The sequence below is a fragment of the Mirounga leonina genome, unplaced genomic scaffold (assembly GCF_011800145.1).
Source record: "Mirounga leonina isolate KUSES-001 unplaced genomic scaffold, KU_Mleo_1.0 Mir_174, whole genome shotgun sequence".
NCBI classification, from domain to species: domain Eukaryota; kingdom Metazoa; phylum Chordata; class Mammalia; order Carnivora; family Phocidae; genus Mirounga; species Mirounga leonina.
In genome coordinates, this window is record NW_023270451.1 from 6,363,478 (window position 1) to 6,372,785 (window position 9,308).

Genomic DNA, 9,308 nt, shown 5'->3' on the forward strand with positions numbered 1-9,308 from the left:
CCTCATGATAGCTTAGGCTCTTTGTAATTTCATCTTGAGTTTTAGAGTTGAAAGAAACTAAAGGAATTGGAAATGTGGGTTGTGAATCACTTGTAAATGAAAATAGTTTCCTGAAGAGAGATGTTAAAATGAAAAGTTCTATTCCATTCTCCCAACCAAGACCAGAACTTGCTATACAACTTGGTGTTGAAGGAATTAGAAAATGGTCTATTTAACAAATCAAACCCAAAAGTTTAAAACTGGAAGGTATCTAAGGAAAGGACTAAAGATACTAGATTTGAAATTCACATTCAGTGGAATAGTAAACATGCTAAAAGAATATTTCCTTTTTTGTTGTTTTTTGTTTGTTTTCAATAATTTGTTTATTCTGCTTGAGAGAGAGACAGTGGCAGGTAGAGGGAGAAGCAGGTTCCCTGCTGAGCAAAGAGCCCAATGCGGGACTCGATCCTAGGACCCTGGGATCATGACCTGAACCGAAGGCAGATGCTTAACCAACTGAGCCACCCAGGCATCCCTAAAATAATGTTTTCATTAGTAAACTCATATGTGTTAAAATTAAGTAAAAGTTTATCAACTAAAAAACCAAACCTTGCATTTTGAGGTTTGAAGTTTTCTCAATCCTTTGAGAGCACAGCTGAGAATTTTTTCATGAAAATTAATAGAAGTTACCAGAATACTCATTAGAATCTAAATGGAAGTAAGGTTCCTCTGCACTTCACAGGAAATAATCATTTAAGTTTGTAACTAAGATACTACAGTGCTTACAATAAGGTGGCTTTGTATGTAGATATTCAGAAGACTGCCTCCCTATTGTAATTTATTTTTATTTTATTTTTTTAAAAGATTATAGTTATTTGAGAAAGAGAGAGAGTGAGTGGGAGGGAGAGAGAATCTGAAGCAGATGCCACACTGAGCCCAGAGCCTGATGCGGGGCTCGATCCCACGACCTCAAGCTCACGACCTGAGCCGAAACCAAGAGTCAGACGCTTAATTGACTGTGACGCCCAGGCCCCCCATAGTAATTTGTTTTTAATATAAATGTTTAATATGTGTTTAAGTAAATAAATATTTAATATGATTATTTGCCTCCCCCAAATCCATTTGCCCCCAGTCAGGTGGTAACATTTCCTCTGGCCAATGATTGATTTAGGAATGGGCATGTGCATCGGTCAGGATTAGGTTCACCAGAGGTTAATGAAAACCCAAATTAAAAGTGAATTGAACACACAAGCTTTTCCTATGTAACTGGAGATGGGCAGCCCATTACTTGTAATTGCAAGTCCCTAAAGTCATCAGGGACCCGGGCTTCTTCCAGCTTTTTGTTCCACCAGCTCTTTGAGGATCCAAGATGACCGTGAAAGCTTCAACCATTTTGATTGCTTTCCAGAAATCAGAATGGAAGAGCCATAAAAGAGGATGCTGCTTCCCTTTTAAGGATACTTCCCAAAAGTTCTACATAACATTTTTACTTACATTCAATTGACTAGAACTTAGTCATATGGCTGAATATAGATGCCAGGGAAGCAAGGAAATATAATCTTTTAGCTGGCTATCCATATGTCCAGATAAAATCAGAACAATATTATTAAAGAAAGCAGAGAGAATGGATATTCAGAAGTAACTCGAGGTCTCTGTCATGGGCCTGAAACCTAATGCTAGACAATGGGCTGTAAGGAAGAGTCAGCTATGTTATTTCTGAGAAAGATTTAACTCTTCGTCAAAAAAGGAGACATGGGAAAAGAAGGTCTTTTTCAGCCTTTATATATTTGAAGGCCTGGACATGATTCCTGGGACTTCACCAGTCTTGCTCCAGTCTGAAGATGGAGTCCACAGATGGAGTTGCAGAGAACTGCAGAGAAAGGGAGCCCTGGCCTGTCATTCTCGGCACCAGCCCTACCTTTGGCCTTGTTGATAATAAAGATAACAGACTTCCTGCTGTTCAACAAGATTGAGTCAGGCTTTTATTTTACTTGCCGCCAAGTGGCTCAATTTTAAAGGACAATCATTTCAAAATTTTGGTAGCTAGCACCAAAGAGTGCTATGATCATAACAAGTTTTTATTTATTTTTAATTAATTAATTTTTTAAAAGATTTTATTGATTTATTTGACAGGGAGAGAGAGCGCACAAGCAGGGGGAGCGGCAGACAGAGGGAGAAGCAGGCTTCCTGCTGAGCAGGGAGCCTGATGCAGAACTGATCCCAGGAGCTGGGATCATGACCTGAGCCGAAGGCAGACGCCCAACCGACTGAGCCACCCAAGCGCCCCAACAAGTTTTTATTTTAACATTTATTAGGATACACTGTTCTATAGTTTTGTATTGTTCTTATTAACATAAATGAAATAACGTTAAGGGGATAGGCTTGGAGGGAAAAAAGCCCAGATAAGCAAAAAGAGTTCCAGAGCCCTAATAACTTAAGAACGTCTGGATCCAATCACACCTGAAACTCATTCTATCAGCACACTTTTCAGTTACATGAGCCAATAGATTTCCTTTATTATGTAAGCCAGTTTGAATTGGATTTTCAGTTACTTCTGCTAACAGCACCTCAAATCAAGGATTCTCAAACTTTAATAAGCATACACATCACCTGAGGATCTTGTTAAACTGTAGATTCTGATTCAGTGGTCTGGGGTCTACATGGTAACAAGCTCTCAGATGATGCTGCCATTGTTGGCCCATAGAGGACACCATGAATTGCAAAGCTCTGCTAGTTACTGCAAGGATCTCCCCACCCGTTTAGGATACGGATGATTCATGTACACATTAAAGTTTGAGAAGTACTGTTCTAGCTACCGTATGCTTTATTTTAATTAATTTATTATTATTATTATTATTATATATATTTTTTGGTGGGAAGCAAAGCAAGGTTTATTGAGCGATAGCAAAGTGATAACACAAAGCTCCTGAGGGGGGAGGGGACCTGAGACGGTTGCCTTACTTTAAAAAAGAGTTGTTTTCTTTCTTTTCCTGTTTGTGACTGAGTTATTGAGTTTCAAGCCTGTTTTGGTTGGGTGCAGAGCAGAAGCCTCACTCCAAGATGCAGGAGTATAGGAGTCCTCTGAAATAACCCACTCTGTTCACATCACAACACAGGGATCCTAATAAAATAAATGGGTATCGAAGTCAAGATCTTCTTTACCTGTGTTCACACTTTTCAGTGTTTTACTTAATGTGATTCCAGTAATAGTATTTAGAGATCTACACATCAGAAGATGGGAAAACATGACATCTTTCTGGAGAATTTTAAAAAATATACAAGATATTCAAGGTGGATAATCCATATGTCCCTAAGTCACCAATTCCAAGTTCTGTTATGATAAGAATTTTCTATAGCCATTTTTTAGTATTTTTAAATTCTGTCCTAAAAATGAAAATGAAGCACATTAACATCCTACACACTTTCTTCATCTAAGAAAGGAATTGTTCTTAGATCTATGTTTAAAAATAGAAGATATAGTCCCATTTCTTACCAGTTACAAATGGAATTCTAAAGATTGTCTCAACTGTTAACAATAGTTATCTCTGGGAAATGTAACTACATGAAATGTTTTTTTAAACCTTTAATTTTTTGATTTTGAAAATAGCTTTAATTAAAATATGAGATAAAAATAAAATACAAAAATAAAAATAAGATATATATATCTTCACTCTAATTTTTTTTTAAAGATTTTATTTATTTATTTGAGAGAGAGAATGAGAGAGAGAGCATGAGAGGGGTGAGGGTCAGAGGAAGAAGCAGGCTCCCTGCCGAGCAGGGAGCCCGATGCGGGACTCGATCCTGGGACTCCAGGATCATGACCTGAGCCGAAGGCAGTCGCTTAACCAACTGAGCCACCCAGGCGCCCACTTCACTCTAATTTTGATAATAAAATTATTGTTCAAGCTTTAAAAGACCATGTTCCTGACAATTTGTGCCAATTTTTGCCCAATGCAGTTGTGGAGATGGCTGAATGCTAAGGGACATCATAGGTTGTTTTGATATGTTTTCATAGAGACCTGACACTGTGTTTAGCAGTGATTGATAGAATACCTGTTTCAATCTGCTTACTTATTTGCAATGTTAGTATGAGAGCCCTCACCCTGTAATTCGTTGAAAAGAAAACTGACATAAATCTTTTAAGGCAATGTTCCAAAGAATAATAGCCTTATGATTTGGAGGGAAATAAAGGATTGACATTGAACAAATGGACTAGACAACAGTCTGAATCCATTCGAAAGGAATTATACCTGAGTTAATCATGGAAGAGGGAAGTATTGGGGTGAAACAGTCAGAAAGTGTGATAACCATTTCTGGCAGCAAGAATGCTTCAGAAAGTTCCTGTGAAACTTTACTAAGGAGTAAATATTATTAACTGTGTGGGATTACCGTATTTCAAATAGGAAGAACAGTGGATATATAAAATATGAAAAGATCATCCACAAAATATATAATCATGTGAAAGTTCGGTTGCCATCTGTAATACATGGATTTTGGTATTACCTGTAACAACTGGGGGAAAATTTTTTTGTTATATATATATATATAACAAGGCCATTAGACTGAAGTGGCAGTAATGTCATGGCCTATGTAAGCAAACCAAAATCTAAGCCTACAAATGCCTCAAAGTTTTGAAATCCAAACCTAAAGACAGCCAGTCACAAACAGTCAACCAGGCTTTAAGCTGTAGCCAATGAATAATTTCCTTACTTTGCTTCCACCTTTTCTCAATAAAAATTTTTCTCTAGCAGACCACTTCTGCTGGAGTGCTTTCAAAACAAAAAAATTTTTGTTATATTCAATGTCAGTCAGAAAGCACTCCATTTCTAAGTGGCTTCTTAGATTCTTCTCTTTGTATTTAAACCATTAAACCATATCATATTAACAAAAACATCTGCTTACTTGCAATTTATTTAAACATAAATGTTGTTCTTTCCCCCTTCCTTATTTTCCCTTCCTCTTTTTTGCCCCTTATTCCCTATATCACCTCTCCTGTGCCCCGGCCCTGTTGTTCGCTTTCCCCCTTCTGTTCCTAAACAATTACATCCTAAAGCCATCAGATGGGGCAAAGAAAGGTAAGCATCTGCACGGGTGGGGTTGAGGGCAGGGTGTTGGCCAAAATTTGGGTTTCAGAGCCCAAGCAGGGTGAAGAGCGTGTTTTTGGGGTGGGAGGAGTCACCCAGTGGGAGGTATCAGAATCCAGTCCAGTACAAACACTGCATCCATCCATGTGGTTGGGAGAGGGGTGGGGGGTGTCCAACATGGGGTATCAGATTTCAAGTGGCTTGGGAGGGCATCAGCACAAGGGCAGGAAGGGCAGCTGAGATGACAGTTTGGCTATTTACGGGGGGGGGGGGGTGATCAGTTAAATAAATATATTAAAAATAATGTAAATCATGTTTCTCACTGTCAGGCAAGGGTGTCACAAGAAAAGAAAAAAAAAGCAAAAATAAACTCTGTAGTGTTGGATTGGAATTGGAGGTACTAGTGTAAACTTACTGTTTCCATTAGATAGATGATGACAGACAGACAGACATATATATTCCCTAGTTCGATCTACTGAAAGCCTGGGAGCAGCAATACCTCTGATATCAATTAACACGCCTGGCGCAAGCAAAGAACAAAATGAGCCTGAAACAACTCATAGTGCCAGAAAGTAAGGACATTATCCAAGTACAATGAAGACCTGTCAGGACACAGGAGCCAATGAGAAGGGGTTCCCAAATGGCCAAACCTGGGATCATCTGAGTATCCAAATAAACAATTACAATGGAGGCTTATGAACTCTCAAAAGTTAAAGGGAGGTATATTAACATTGAACAGTTTATTTGAACAAAAATCCATTCTAAACCAGACAGCACCAAACGGGAAATGGTGAGAAGTGCTCTGCTGGAGAAAAATTTTTATAGAGAAAAGGTGGAAGCAAAGTAAGGAAATTATTCATTGGCTACAGCTTAAAGCTTGGTTGACTGTGACGGCTGTCTTTAGGTTTGGATTTCAAAACTTTGAGGCATTTGTAGGCTTAGATTTTGGTTTGCTTACATAGGCCATGACATTACTGCCACTTCAGTCTAATGGCCTCCTTGTTTAATCAATTTAACAAACCGGAGTTAATACAAAGAAAAATAAATAAATACATAAAAACCAAAAAAACCCAAAAAATAAACCTGTTAAGGGGCGCCTGGGTGGCTCAGTTGGTTGAGCGACTGCCTTCGGCTCAGGTCATGATCCTGGAGTCCCGGGATCGAGTCCCGCATCGGGCTCCCTGCTCGGCAGGGAGTCTGCTTCTCCCTCTGACCCTCCTCCCTCTCATGCTCTCTGTCTCTCATTCTCTCTGTCTCAAATAAATAAATAAAATCATTAAAAAAAATTTTTTTTTAATAAATAAATAAACCTGTTAAATAAAACAAAACCATAATAATACATGCACACACACACACTATATATAGATACATACATATATATAAATGTATATACATAGAGAGAGAGAGAGAGAGGGAGAAAGCTTGATGTGGAACAGGCTATCTAGATAATTTCCAAGTACTACCCCACAAAATCCTTATTAAGCCTGGCATACAGCACCTAAATCAAGGGATCAAAGGAAACAACATCGGTAATGGGACAAATGGAAATTATAGGATACAATCACTTCCAAAAAAAAGATAACCTTAACTTAATCATGAGGAAACATCAGACAAACCCAAGTAAAGAATATTCTACAAAAGAACTGGACTGCTATCTTTGAAAGTGTCAAGGTCATGAAAGCCACTGAAAGACAAACTGTTTCAGACAGGAGACTAAAAAAAAAAATGACAGCTAAATGCTCCACATGATCATGACCTGGATACTTTTGCTATATAATTCATTATTGGGTACTGAATAAACTTGAACGGGCCTGAGGATTAGGTGGTGGTGATGTTTCTAGGTTAATTTCCTGATTTTGATTATTGTACTGAGCTTATGTAGGAGAATGTTCTCATTTGTAGAAAATATATACTAAAGTTTTTTTGGATAATGGGGCATGAGATCGGCAGTTACTCTCAAATGGTTCAGAAAAAAAGTTATTTATATGGTACTCCCACCTTTTCTATAAGTTTATGATTGTTTAGAGATAAAAATATTTTTAAAAACAAAAATGTTTTCAGACTGGTGTTTCAGAAGCCTCATAAAGTATTTTTTTTTCCCATAGAAAGAACTATTACCTTTGTGTTAAGAGCAAACTTTAAATAGTGACATGGGTGGGTTGGATTTAAAACATTGAACTACCAGGGGTGCCTGAGTGGCTCAATGGGGTTAAACATCTGCCTTTGGCTCAGGTCATGATCCCAGGATCATGCTCCCTGCTCAGTGAGGAGCTCCTTCTCCCTCTCTCTCTGCCCCTCCCCCCCTCGTTCTCTCTCTCTCTCTCTCAAATAAATAAAATCTTAAAAAAAGATAAAACATTGAATTATCAGAAGATGCAAAGGCTTTAAATTAAATTGCATTTAAAGAAATGCAAAGAAAGTTACTGAACTTATTAACCTTGTGCTTTAAGAAGTAAATTCTCCCAAACTGACTGAAAATAAGCCACAGTCAAATAAAAGCAGAAGCATGATGGAAAATTGTATTTTTTCACCTCTTAAATGACTTTTTTCCATAATAGGAATCTTCCATTAACTGGCCTCAGGAAAAAAAAAAAATTATTAAAATTAAACATCTTTTTTCTGAGCAATCATATGACTTTATTTCATAGGGAAACTGATTAAACAATTAAATAATACCTATTACAGAAAAACTTTCATTAAAAAATGTACACATTTTTAGGGCGCCTGGGTGGCTCAGTCGTTAAGCGTCTGCCTTCGGCTCAGGTCATGATCCCAGGGTCCTGGGATCGAGTCCCACATCGGGCTCCCTGCTCAGCGGGCAACCTGCTTCTCCCTCTCCCACTCCCCCTGCTTGTGTTCCTGTTCTCGCTGTCTCTCTCTGTCATATAAATAAATAAAATCTTAAAAAAAAAAAAGGACACATTTTTAAATGGCACTTAGCCATTTAAAAAGAAACATAAGAGATACTGGTGTGTGTAGAAGATTTTTAATGTCCAACTGCCATGTGTTTTGTATGTAGATTTATTTTTTCTTTTAGATTTCTAAACACAGTGGAAGCCATGAGAGAGAATATCTGAAGCAATTCATTAAAATCTTGGCAGCCTGGCCCTCAGCTCCCGCTTTCCCTGAAAGCTGCCTTTACTGAAGCTGAACGCTCTCCCAGTAATTCTCTCCACAGAAGACCTATTGTCACCGCCGTCTGAGGGGCAATTCCTGGAGGAAGCACATCAGCCAATCTAGGTCCTGAATAAACAAAAACTACGTAAATAAATTATCCTCTCGCAAGCGGGGGGTTAGTCCGCGCTTTGTAACGCTCCTAGGAAAATACACTTGATGAAAATGAAATACTTTGTTTTAAGACGAATGCTCCAAAGCGGAGGATTCTGGTGTCCCTCCAGTGAGTGTCAGTTGTTGGGGGAGGGGAGGGGAAATGACAGGCTGTCCTTCAGCTGTTGAATCAAATGAACCTCTTTTCTTGGACAAGATCGTACACTGAAAATATGTTGTAGGTAAGCTAAAATAAAAGGTGTTTCTCCTTGCTAAGAATTGCATTTTGTGCATTTTTCACCTGTTTGCGGTTCTGAATTTTTTCCAGCTGCTTTCCCCTGCACTTGGCTTTGGTAATTGGGGCTGGGAATTTCCTGATTCCAGTGTTGTGTGGCAGCCTGTTCACTCCCTCCAGTTTCCTCCCAGTGGCCCTATCTCTTTGGTGTCTTTGTTCTCAGCACAAAATAGTCCCTGCAAGCATTGATCAAAGTTCTGTGAATACACACTGACTCATTAGCTACTTAAAAGATCTTCCTGAAGTAGTTTCTTTTCAAATTTCAGTGGTGGTTTCTTTATCTTACTGTGAATCACAATATACAAAGGGAAAATGATTTGACCTGAAGTATTAAAAAAAAATCCATATCATAGAAAATCTTTTTGAAAAAGATTTTATTATGCGCCTCCCCCCCAGATAAAGTAAACCTCTGAACCTTTCTCTGGGTGCATGCTAATAAGACTACTTCAGAGAAATAAAAACTAGCCCAGTGCATTCAAAAGAGGATCCAAGCAGTTAATAGCTAAAATGACTATGGGTCTTTCTTTTAAAGATTTTATTTATTTATCTGACAGAGAGACAGAACTCACAAGTAGGCAAAGCGGCAGGCAGAGGGAAAGGGAGAAGCAGGCTCTCCGCTGAGCAGGGAGCCCGAGGTAGGACTTGATCCAAGGACCCTGGGATCATGACCAAGGGGAAGGCAG